This window comes from Ambystoma mexicanum, chromosome 5p (genome assembly GCF_040938575.1).
Source record: "Ambystoma mexicanum isolate Mex_15411 chromosome 5p, UKY_AmexF1_1, whole genome shotgun sequence".
Lineage (NCBI taxonomy): Eukaryota > Metazoa > Chordata > Amphibia > Caudata > Ambystomatidae > Ambystoma > Ambystoma mexicanum.
The window spans coordinates 1,259,210,565-1,259,224,131 of NC_090930.1; positions in this window are offsets into that span (position 1 = coordinate 1,259,210,565).

Below are 13,567 nucleotides of genomic sequence, written 5' to 3' on the forward strand. Positions count from 1 at the left end.
ATGTATTACTTTTAAGAGATTCACAGGCTTTTCGTTGTGCTGTCGAACAATTTTGGAAAGCATACGGTGAATGTGTGCGTTCCAAAGTGTCTAAATCATTCAGAACCCTTCTTTCAAAAACCACCGATTCCGGACTATGGCTTGTGGTAGGTGGGCAGAAGGAAGACCGGTTATGTAAACCAGTATTCCTTTCTTCAGCCTCAAATGGATTTTCATGAAAAAATTGTTTCAAATGTATTTTCCTAAATAATTCCTCGATTTCAACCCTCGAAACAAAACGGTCATAGGCAATGGTAGGGACAAACCCAAACCCCTTCTCCAGGACCGATGTTTCAACTGGTGTAGGGATGTATGACGATAAGTTGATTAATAAGCTTTGTTGCTCCTTGTTACCGGGGGTTCGTAATCCCAATTTTGTAGGTCCTGATCTAAAAAACCAACCGATGGACCTCTACCTCTTGGGAATGGACGGGTATTCTGAGACCTACGTCTATTAGCATTTCCACGTCCACGGTTGTTACCACGTCTTTGCTGTCTTCCACTTACACCACGGGTGAATGTATCGTCATCCGAGCTATGAGAGCTAAACGAGGTGTTAGTGAATCTTGCGTTTTTCTGTGGTTGTTGTCTAGGGGCCCCGTCATAATGTTGATCAGGTACATACCCCTCTTGGGTATACCGATAAGCTATCTCATGTGAGAAGTCAGTAATATCAGTCTTCAGTCGTCGGATACGATCCCTTACAGTAGATTCCTTAAAATCATTCATTTCACGAATAATCTCATCAAGTCTCTTGGTATATACTTCCAAGGGTACCAATTTTTTGATAGCCTCTTCTAACTTCTTAAGTTCTTCCAATTGTTTCATGGACATCTCCTTTGCGGTGTCAATTATTAAAATTAGCCAATCACGTCCGCACTTATTTGCAATGTAGCTCCACCTAATGATGAATTCTTTATTATCAAGGAATAAACGTGGTTCATTCCTCACCACCAATCCTTGTGGTAAGACACCATTGCGCAAATACTCCAACATAATAGTACCGTGGAGTTCTGTGCGGATAGATCGTTTACGTAATTGGAAAAGCTCATCCCAATTGCTAATATTAGTTAAAGGTGAGCTTTCCCCATCATTGGAAAATAATGAGGACTGAGCCAATAGTTCGGCCACATATTTGTCATCGTAGCTTCGAATTTTGTCTGCTGCCATGATGAAATAGCACCTCTGGGTACTATAACTCAACTTAGCGGTCACTGGTTTAGCCCAAAATTGTCCAAAACGTGTAACACGGTGCTAGATAATAATAGTGCAACTCAATATAGTGAAGGCAAGTAACAGAAAAAATCCCACGATCAAAAACCGTGCAAAAACATCACTATACAGAAGTAACAGGGGAAACCAGGGGAATCTGATTACTATGACCTGGCCTGGATAGAACACAGAAAAAGCTCAACATAGAAGGTCAGAGTAAAGTTGTGTTTATGTGGTGAGTACCAAAGTAGTCTACTCCATAGAGTGAAACAAATAGCTCAGTAACACAACAATGATATAAACGTGTCTAATCATGAAACATTCACTGGGTTGAAATAATTTAATTCAATCCATCGACACAAAATCTCAATTCAATATTATTTATTAATATATTTAGAATTTGTAAAAAATACACAATATCATGAATGTTAATATCAATCAATTTATGCACCAGTCCACTCGATTCATCTATGGGCTGGTACAATATAACATTTCCATCTAAAACCACAACCGACCCCACTACAACCATACCTCACTCACACTCAAACCATTCATCAAAACATAAAACTATAACAAATATTTCATAGTCATCAAACCTATCATGCTAAAATACAACATTACAAATTTTGTCCATTGTAAATATGGACTCTATATTGTCACTGCTGAGTCAATCTTTTCTAATACACATTGTACTGACTCAAGCTAGTTGACCTTAAAACTGTTTATAATTAACAGTGTATTCCCCAACCCGACATGTTTCTTTCCGTATAACACATTATTAGACAGAAATTCTTCAGGGGTACTATGGTCCCACGTGGTCAGGTGAAATGTAGATGGAGAAACGAAGAAGATGTAGACTACACCGGAAAAAACTCACCTAAATATAAACATAAAAATGAATATAAATAACACAACATCAATCTAGCTACATTGCTCACATTATTAGATTGATCATTACAACCGCCGTACCAATGAATCAACGAATCACCCCCGCTCATGCCCCGTGTCTCCCTTCTTTCCCCCCACCCCCCGCTCATGCCCTGTGTCTCCCTTCTTTCCCCCCACCTCCCGCTCATGCCCCGTGTCTCCCTTCTTACCCCCCACTCCCCACTCATGCCCCGTGTCTCCCTTCTTTCCCCCCCACAAGGGAGACACGGGGCATGAGCAGGGGGGTAACACAGGGCATGAGCAGGTGGTGGGGGAACACGAGGGAGACACGGGTCATGAGTGGGGGTTGGGAGGAACACGAGGGAGACACGGGGCATGAGCGGGGGTGGTGGCAACAGAAGACACATATGGCATGAGCGGGGGGTGAATGGGTACACGAGGGAGACACGGGGCATGAGCGGGGGGTGGGGAGAACACGGGGGAGACACGGGGGCATGAGTGGGGGTGGGGTGAAAAGGGCGCACACGGGGCATGAGCGGGGGTGGGGGGAACAGGGCACACAGGGCATGGGCGAGGGTGGGGGGGAACAGGGGAGATACAGGGGGCATGAATGGGGGGTGGGGGGAAGGGGAGAGACACACGGGGCATGAGCAGGGGGTGGTGGGAAAGGAGGGAGGCACGGGGCATGAGCGGGGGGTGGTGGGGAAGGGGAGAGACACACGGGGCATGAGCGGGGGGTGAGGGGGAAGGGGAGAGAGACACGGGGCATGAGCAGGGGTGGGGGGAAGGGGAGAGACACACGGGGCATGAGCAGGGGTTGGGGGAAAGGAGGGAGACACGGGGCATGAGCGGGGGGTGGGGGGAAGGGGAGAGACACAGGGCATGAGCGGGGTTGGGGGGAAGGGGAGAGAGACACAGGACATGAGCGGGGGGTGGAGGGGAAGGGGAGAGAGACACAGGGCATGAGTGTGAGGTAGGGGGAAAGGAGGGAGACACGGGGCATGAGCAGGGGGAAGGGGAGAGACACAGGGCATGAGCGGGGGGTGGGGGGAAGGGGAGAGAGACACGGGGCATGAGCGGGGGGGGGAAGGGGAGAGAGACACGGGGCATGAGCGGAGGAAGGGGAGAGACAAAAGGGGCATGAGCGGGAGGTGGGGGGAAGGGGAGAGACACACAGGGCATGAGCAGGGGGTGAGGGGGTACATGAGGGAGACACGGGCCATGTGTGGGGCGTGGGGGGAACACGAGGGAGACACAGGGCATGAGCAGGGGTGGGGGGAACAGGGTGCACACGGGTCATGAGTGTGGGTGGGGGGAACAGGGCGCACACGGGGCATGAGCGGGAGTGGGGGGAACAGGGCGCACACACAGGGCATGAGCGGGGGGTGGGGGGGAACAGGGGAGACACACGGGGCATGAATGGGGGTGGGGAGAAGGGGAGAGACACATGGGGCATGAGCAGGGGGTGGGGGGAAGGGGAGAGACACACGGGGCTTCAGCGGGGGGTAGGGGAGAAGGGGAGAGACACACGGGGTATCATGAGCGGGGGCTGGGGAGAAGGGGAGAGACACACGGGGCATGAGCGGGGGGTGGGGGGAAGGGGAGAGAGACACGGGGCATGGGCAGGGGTGGGGGGGGAAGGGGAGAGACACACGGGGCATGAGCGGGGGTGGGGGGAAAGGAGGAGACACGGGGGCATGAGTGGGGGTGGGGGGAAAAGGGCGCACACACGGGGCATGAGCGGGGGGTGGGGGGGAACAGGGGAGGCACACGGGGCATGAATGGGGGGTGGGGGGAAGGGGAGAGACACATGGGGCATGAGCGGGGGGTGGGGGGAAAGGAGGGAGACACGGGGCATGAGCGGGGGGTGGGGGGAAGGGGAGAGACACACGGGGCATGAGCGGGGGGTAGGGGGGAAGGGGAGAGACACACGGGGCATGGGCAGGGGTGGGGGGAAGGGGAGAGACACACCGGGCATGAGCGGGGGTGGGGGGAAAGGAGGGAGACACGGGGCATGAGCGGGGGGTGGGGTGAAGGGGAGAGACACAGGGCATGAGCGGGGGATGGGGGAAGGGGAGAGAGACACAGGACATGAGCGGGGGGTGGGGGGGAAGGGGAGAGAGACAAGGGGCATGAGCGGGGGGTGGGGGGAACACAAGGGAGACACGGGGCATGAGCAGGGGGGTAACACAGGGCATGAGCAGGTGGTGGGGGAACACGAGGGAGACACGGGGCATGAGTGGGGGTTGGGAGGAACACGAGGGAGACACGGGGCATGAGCGGGGGTGGTGGCAACAGAAGACACATATGGCATGAGCGGGGGGTGAATGGGTACACGAGGGAGACACGGGGCATGAGCGGGGGGTGGGGAGAACACGGGGGAGACACGGGGGCATGAGTGGGGGTGGGGTGAAAAGGGCGCACACGGGGCATGAGCGGGGGTGGGGGGAACAGGGCACACAGGGCATGGGCGAGGGTGGGGGGGAACAGGGGAGATACAGGGGGCATGAATGGGGGGTGGGGGGAAGGGGAGAGACACACGGGGCATGAGCAGGGGGTGGTGGGAAAGGAGGGAGACACGGGGCATGAGCGGGGGGTGGTGGGGAAGGGGAGAGACACACGGGGTATCATGAGCGGGGGCTGGGGAGAAGGGGAGAGACACACGGGGCATGAGCGGGGGGTGGGGGGAAGGGGAGAGAGACACGGGGCATGGGCAGGGGTGGGGGGGAAGGGGAGAGACACACGGGGCATGAGCGGGGGTGGGGGGAAAGGAGGAGACACGGGGGCATGAGTGGGGGTGGGGGAAAAGGGCGCACACACGGGGCATGAGCGGGGGGTGGGGGGGAACAGGGGAGGCACACGGGGCATGAATGGGGGGTGGGGGGAAGGGGAGAGACACATGGGGCATGAGCGGGGGGTGGGGGGAAAGGAGGGAGACACGGGGCATGAGCGGGGGGTGGGGGGAAGGAGAGAGACACACGGGGCATGAGCGGGGGGTAGGGGGGAAGGGGAGAGACACACGGGGCATGGGCAGGGGTGGGGGGAAGGGGAGAGACACACCGGGCATGAGCGGGGGTGGGGGAAAGGAGGGAGACACGGGGCATGAGCGGGGGGTGGGGTGAAGGGGAGAGACACAGGGCATGAGCGGGGGATGGGGGAAGGGGAGAGAGACACAGGACATGAGCGGGGGGTGGGGGGGAAGGGGAGAGAGACAAGGGGCATGAGCGGGGGGTGGGGGGAACACAAGGGAGACACGGGGCATGAGCAGGGGGGTAACACAGGGCATGAGCAGGTGGTGGGGGAACACGAGGGAGACACGGGGCATGAGTGGGGGTTGGGAGGAACACGAGGGAGACACGGGGCATGAGCGGGGGTGGTGGCAACAGAAGACACATATGGCATGAGCGGGGGTGAATGGGTACACGAGGGAGACACGGGGCATGAGCGGGGGGTGGGGAGAACACGGGGGAGACACGGGGGCATGAGTGGTGGTGGGGTGAAAAGGGCGCACACCGGGCATGAGCGGGGGTGGGGGGAACAGGGCACACAGGGCATGGGCGAGGGTGGGGGGGAACATGGGAGATACAGGGGGCATGAATGGGGGGTGGGGGGAAGGGGAGAGACACACGGGGCATGAGCAGGGGGTGGTGGGAAAGGAGGGAGACACGGGGCATGAGCGGGGGGTGGTGGGGAAGGGGAGAGACACACGGGGCATGAGCGGGGGGTGAGGGGGAAGGGGAGAGAGACACGGGGCATGAGCAGGGGTGGGGGGAAGGGGAGAGACACACGGGGCATGAGCAGGGGTTGGGGGAAAGGAGGGAGACACGGGGCATGAGCGGGGTTGGGGGGAAGGGGAGAGGGACACAGGACATGAGCGGGGGGTGGAGGGGAAGGGGAGAGAGACACAGGGCATGAGTGTGAGGTAGGGGGAAAGGAGGGAGACACGGGGCATGAGCGGGGGGCAGGGGGAAGGGGAGAGACACAGGGCATGAGCGGGGGGTGGTGGGAAGGGGAGAGAGACACAGGACATGAGCGGGGGGTGGGGGAAGGGGAGAGAGACACGGGGCATGAGCGGGGGTTGGGGGAATGGGAGAGAGACACGGGGCATGAGCGGGGGTGGGGGTAGGGGAGAGAGACACGGGGCATGAGCGGGGGGGGAGGGGAGAGAGACACGGGGCATGAGCGGAGGAAGGGGAGAGACAAAAGGGGCATGAGCGGGAGGTGGGGGGAAGGGGAGAGACACACAGGGCATGAGCAGGGGGTGAGGGGGTACATGAGGGAGACACGGGCCATGTGTGGGGCGTGGGGGGAACACGAGGGAGACACAGGGCATGAGCAGGGGTGGGGGGAACAGGGTGCACACGGGTCATGAGTGGGGGTGGGGGGAACAGGGCGCACACGGGGCATGAGCGGGAGTGGGGGGAACAGGGCGCACACACAGGGCATGAGCGGGGGTGGGGGGGAACAGGGGAGACACACGGGGCATGAATGGGGGGTGGGGGAGAAGGGGAGAGACACACGGGGTATCATGAGCGGGGGCTGGGGAGAAGGGGAGAGACACACGGGGCATGAGCGGGGGGTGGGGGGAAGGGGAGAGAGACACGGGGCATGGGCAGGGGTGGGGGGGAAGGGGAGAGACACACGGGGCATGAGCGGGGGTGGGGGGAAAGGAGGAGACACAGGGGCATGAGTGGGGGTGGGGGGAAAAGGGCGCACACACGGGGCATGAGCGGGGGGTGGGGGGGAACAGGGGAGGCACACGGGGCATGAATGGGGGGTGGGGGGAAGGGGAGAGACACATGGGGCATGAGCGGGGGGTGGGGGGAAAGGAGGGAGACACGGGGCATGAGCGGGGGGTGGGGGGAAGGGGAGAGACACACGGGGCATGAGCGGGGGGTAGGGGGGAAGGGGAGAGACACACGGGGCATGGGCAGGGGTGGGGGGAAGGGGAGAGACACACCGGGCATGAGCGGGGGTGGGGGGAAAGGAGGGAGACACGGGGCATGAGCGGGGGGTGGGGTGAAGGGGAGAGACACAGGGCATGAGCAGGGGATGGGGGAAGGGGAGAGAGACACAGGACATGAGCGGGGGGTGGGGGGGAAGGGGAGAGAGACAAGGGGCATGAGCGGGGGGTGGGGGGAACACAAGGGAGACACGGGGCATGAGCAGGGGGGTAACACAGGGCATGAGCAGGTGGTGGGGGAACACGAGGGAGACACGGGGCATGAGTGGGGGTTGGGAGGAACACGAGGGAGACACGGGGCATGAGCGGGGGTGGTGGCAACAGAAGACACATATGGCATGAGCGGGGGGTGAATGGGTACACGAGGGAGACACGGGGCATGAGCGGGGGGTGGGGAGAACACGGGGGAGCCACGGGGGCATGAGTGGGGGTGGGGTGAAAAGGGCGCACACGGGGCATGAGCGGGGGTGGGGGGAACAGGGCACACAGGGCATGGGCGAGGGTGGGGGGGAACAGGGGAGATACAGGGGGCATGAATGGGGGGTGGGGGGAAGGGGAGAGACACACGGGGCATGAGCAGGGGGTGGTGGGAAAGGAGGGAGACACGGGGCATGAGCGGGGGGTGGTGGGGAAGGGGAGAGACACACGGGGCATGAGCGGGGGGTGAGGGGGAAGGGGAGAGAGACACGGGGCATGAGCAGGGGTGGGGGGAAGGGGAGAGACACACGGGGCATGAGCAGGGGTTGGGGGAAAGGAGGGAGACACGGGGCATGAGCGGGGGGTGGGGGGAAGGGGAGAGACACAGGGCATGAGCGGGGTTGGGGGGAAGGGGAGAGGGACACAGGACATGAGCGGGGGGTGGAGGGGAAGGGGAGAGAGACACAGGGCATGAGTGTGAGGTAGGGGGAAAGGAGGGAGACACGGGGCATGAGCGGGGGGCAGGGGGAAGGGGAGAGACACAGGGCATGAGCGGGGGGTGGGGGGAAGGGAAGAGAGACACAGGACATGAGCGGGGGGTGGGGGAAGGGGAGAGAGACACGGGGCATGAGCGGGGGTTGGGGGAATGGGAGAGAGACACGGGGCATGAGCGGGGGTGGGGGGTAGGGGAGAGAGACACGGGGCATGAGCGGGGGGGGAAGGGGAGAGAGACACGGGGCATGAGCGGAGGAAGGGGAGAGACAAAAGGGGCATGAGCGGGAGGTGGGGGGAAGGGGAGAGACACACAGGGCATGAGCAGGGGGTGAGGGGGTACATGAGGGAGACACGGGCCATGTGTGGGGCGTGGGGGGAACACGAGGGAGACACAGGGCATGAGCAGGGGTGGGGGGAACAGGGTGCACACGGGTCATGAGTGGGGGTGGGGGGAACAGGGCGCACACGAGGCATGAGCGGGAGTGGGGGGAACAGGGCGCACACACAGGGCATGAGCGGGGGGTGGGGGGAACAGGGGAGACACACGGGGCATGAATGGGGGGTGGGGAGAAGGGGAGAGACACATGGGGCATGAGCAGGGGGTGGGGGGAAGGGGAGAGACACACGGGGCTTCAGCGGGGGGTAGGGGAGAAGGGGAGAGACACACGGGGTATCATGAGCGGGGGCTGGGGAGAAGGGGAGAGACACACGGGGCATGAGCGGGGGGTGGGGGGAAGGGGAGAGAGACACGGGGCATGAGCAGGGGTGGGGGGGAAGGGGAGAGACACACGGGGCATGAGCGGGGGTGGAGGGAAAGGAGGAGACACGGGGGCATGAGTGGGGGTGGGGGGAAAAGGGCGCACATGGGGCATGAGCAGGGGGTGGTGGGAAAGGAGGGAGACACGGGGCATGAGCGGGGGTGGTGGGGAAGGGGAGAGACACACGGGGCATGAGCGGGGGGTGAGGGGGAAGGGGAGAGAGACACGGGGCATGAGCAGGGTGGGGGGAAGGGGAGAGACACACGGGGCATGAGCAGGGGTTGGGGGAAAGGAGGGAGACACGGGGCATGAGCGGGGGGTGGGGGGAAGGGGAGAGACACAGGGCATGAGCGGGGGGTGGGGGGAAGGGGAGAGAGACACAGGACATGAGCGGGGGGTGGGGGAAGGGGAGAGAGACACGGGGCATGAGCGGGGGTTGGGGGAATGGGAGAGAGACATGGGGCATGAGCGGGGGTGGGGGGTAGGGGAGAGAGACACGGGGCATGAGCGGGGGTGGGGGGGAAGGGGAGAGAGACACGGGGCATGAGCGGAGGAAGGGGAGAGACAAAAGGGGCATGAGCGGGAGGTGGGGGAAGGGGAGAGACACACAGGGCATGAGCAGGGGGTGAGGGGGTACATGAGGGAGACACGGGCCATGTGCGGGGCATGGGGGGAACACGAGGGAGACACAGGGCATGAGCAGGGGTGGGGGGAACAGGGTGCACACGGGTCATGAGTGGGGGTGGGGGGAACAGGGCGCACACGGGGCATGAGCGGGGGTGGGGGGAACAGGGCGCACACACAGGGCATGAGCGGGGGGTGGGGGGGAACAGGGGAGACACACGGGGCATGAATGGGGGGTGGGGGGAAGGGGAGAGACACATGGGGCATGAGCAGGGGGTGGGGGGAAGGGGAGAGACACACGGGGCTTGAGCGGGGGGTAGGGGAGAAGGGGAGAGACACACGGGGTATCATGAGCGGGGGCTGGGGAGAAGGGGAGAGACACACGGGGCATCAGCGGGGGGTGGGGGGAAGGGGAGAGAGACACGGGGCATGGGCAGGGGTGGGGGGAAGGGGAGAGACACACGGGGCATGAGCGGGGGTGGGGGGAAAGGAGGGAGACACGGGGCATGTGCGGGGGTTGGGGGGAAGGGGAGAGACACAGGGCATGAGCGGGGGATGGGGGAAGGGGAGAGAGACACAGGACATGAGCGGGGGTGGGGGGGAAGGGGAGAGAGACAAGGGGCATGAGCGGGGGTGGGGGGAACACGAGGGAGACACGGGGCATGAGCGGGGGGGTAACACGGTGCATGAGCAGGGGGTGGGGGAACACGAGGGAGACACAGGGCATTAGTGGGGGTTGGGAGGAACACAAGGGAGACACGGGGCATGAGCGGGGGTGGTGGCAAGAGGAGACACACAGGGCATGAGTGGGGGGTGAATGGGTACACGAGGGAGACACGGGGCATGAGCGGGGGGTGGGGGGAACACGAGGGAGACACGGGGGCATGAGTGGGGGTGGGGGGAAAAGGGCGCACACGGGGCATGAGCGGGGGTGGTGGGAACAGGGCACACAGGGCATGAGCGAGGGTCGGGGGGAACAGGGGAGACACACGGGGCATGAATGGGGGTGGGGGGAAGGGGAGAGACACACGGGGCATGAGCAGGGGGTGGGGGGAAAGGAGGGAGACACGGGGCATGAGCGGGGGGTGGGGGAAGGGGAGAGACACATGGGGCATGAGCGTGGGGTGGGGGGGAAGGGGAGAGACACACAGGGCATGAGCGGGGGGTGGGGGTAAGGGGAGAGAGACACGGGGCATGAGCAGGGGTGGGGGAAGGGGAGAGACACACGGGGCATGAGCAGGGGTTGGGGGAAAGGAGGGAGACACGGGGCATGAGCGGGGAGTGGGGGGAAGGGGAGAGACACAGGGCATGAGCGGGGTTGGGGGGAAGGGGAGAGAGACACAGGACATGAGTGGGGGGTGGGGGGAAGGGGAGAGAGACACGGGGCATGAGTGGGAGGTAGGGGGAAAGGAGGGAGACACGGGGCATGAGCGGGGGGTGGGGGGAAGGGGAGAGACACAGGGCATGAGCGGGGGGTGGGGGGAAGGGGAGAGAGACACAGGACATGAGCGGGAGGTGGGGGAAGGGGAGAGAGACACGGGGCATGAGCGGGGATTGGGGGAATGGGAGAGAGACACGGGCATGAGCAGGGGGTGGGGGGTAGGGGAGAGAGACACGGGGCATGAGCAGGGTGGGGGGAAGGGGAGAGAGACACGGGGCATGAGCAGAGGAAGGGGAGAGACAAACGGGGCATGAGCGGGAGGTGGGGGGGAGGGGAGAGACACACGGGGCATGAGTGGGGGGTGGGGGGAAGGAGAGAGACACAGGGCATGAGCGGGGGTGGGGGGGAGGGGAGAGAGACACGGGGCATGAGCTGGGGTGGGGGGGAAGGGGAGAGAGACACAGCGCATGAGCGGGGGAAGGGGGGAGACAAACAGGGCATGAGCGGGAGGTGGGGCGAAGGGGAGAGACACACGGGGCATGAGCGGGGGGTGGGGGGAAGGAGAGAGACACAGGGCATGAGCGGGGGTGGGGGGAGGGGAGAGACACACGGGGCATGAGCGGGGAGTGGGGGGAACACGAGGGAGACACGGGGCATGATCGTTGGTGGGGGCAACAGGAGACCCGCGGGGCATGAGCGTGGGGTGGGGGCAACAGGAGACACACAGTGCATGAGCTGGGGGTGAGGGGGTACACGATGGAGACAGGGCATGAGTGGGGGTGGGGGAACACGAGGGAGACACTGGGCATGGGTGGGGGTTGGGGGAACACGAGGGAGACACGGGGCATGAGAGGGGGTGGGGCAACAGGAGACACACTGGGCATGATTGGGGGTGAGGGGGTGCACGAGGGAGACACAGGGCATGAGCGGGAGGTGAGAGGAACACGAGGGAGACACGGGGCATGAGCGGGGTCGGGAGGAACAGGGCACACACGGGGCATTAGCGGGGGTGGGGGGAACAGGGCACACACAGGGCATGAGCGGGGTGGGGGAACAGGACGCACACACGGGGCAGGAGTGGGGGGTGGGGGGGAACAGGGGAGACACACAGGGCATGAATGGGGGGTGGGGGGAAAGGGAGAGACACACGGGGCATGAACAAGGGGTGGGGGGAAGGTGAGAGACACACGGTGCATGAGCGGGGGTTGGGGGAAGGGGAGAGACACACGGGGCATGAGCGGGGGTGGGGGGAAGTGGAGAGAGACACGGGGCAACAACAGGGGAGTAACAGGGGAGACATAGCATGGGTGGGGGTAACACAAGGGAGACACGGGGCATGACCGGGTTGGGGGGTAACACAAGGGAGACATGGGGCATGTGCGGGCGGTGGGGGGGAAAAGGAGAGACACACAGGGCATGAGCGGGGGGTGGGGGGAAGGGGAGAGAGACACAGGGCATGAGCAGGGGGTGGGGAGGAAGGGGAGAGAGACACGGGGCATGAGCGGTGGGTTGGGGGAACGGGAGAGAGACACGGGGCATGAAGCGGTGGGTGGGGGGAAGGGGAGAGAGACACGAGGAATGAGCGGGGGGTGGGACACGGGGCATGAGCGGGGGGTGGGGGGTAGGGGGGAGAGACACAGGGCATGAGCAGGGGTAGGGGAGGGGAGAGACACACGGGGCATGAGCGGGGGGTGGGGAGAAAGGAGGGAGACACGGGGCATGAGCGCGGGGGGTGAGGGTGTAACACAAGGGAGACACGGGGCATGAGCGGGTGGTGGGGGGTATCAGGGGAGACAGTTCATGAGCGGGGGGTGGGGGGGAAGAGGGGTGACACGGGGCATGAGCGGGGGGTGCGGGAAGTGGAGAGAAACACGGGGCATGAGCGGGGGTGGGGGGAACAATAGGGAGACACAGGGCATGAGCGGGGTGTGGGCAGCTGGAGGGATACAGACACGGGGCATGAGCGGGGGGTTGCAGGCGGGAGGGATAGACACACGAGGCATGAGCGGGGGGTGGGCGGGACGGGGAGAGACACACGGGGCATGAGCGGGGGTGGGGGGAGGGAGAGAGACACACGGGGCATGAGTGGGGGGTGGGGGGGTGGGAGTGAGAGACACATGGGGCATGAGCGGGGGTGGGGGGAGGGAGAGAGACACACGGGGCATGAGCGGGGGGTGGGGGTGAAGGGGAGAGAGACACGGGGCATGAGCGGGTGTGGGGGGGAAGGAGAGAGACACACGGGGCATGAGCGGGGGTGGGGGAGGGAGAGAGACACACGGGGCATGAGCGGGGGGTGGGCGGGAGGGGGAGAGACACACAGGGCATGAGTGGGGGGTGGGCGGGAGGGGTGAGAAACAAGGGACATGAACGGGGGTGGGGGGCGGGAGAGAGACACACGGGGCATGAGCGGGGGGTGGGGGGGAGGGAGAGAGACACACGGGGCATGAGCGGGGGGTGGGGGGAGGGAGAGAGACACACGGGGCATGAGCGAGGGGTGGGCAGGAGGGGGAGGGACACACGGGGCATTAGCGGGGGTGGGGGGAGGGAGAGAGACACCACGGGCAAGAGCGGGGGATGGGCGGGAGGGGGAGAGACACATGTGGCATGAGTGGGGGGTGGGCGGGAGGGTTAACGACACACAGGGCATGAGCGGGGGTGGCGGGGAGGGAGAGAGACACACGGGTATGAGCGGGGGGTGGGGGGCGGGAGAGAGACACACGGGGCAGGAGCGGGGGTGGGGGGAGGGAGAGAGACACACGGGGCATGAGCAGAGTGGTCGGGAAGGGGAGG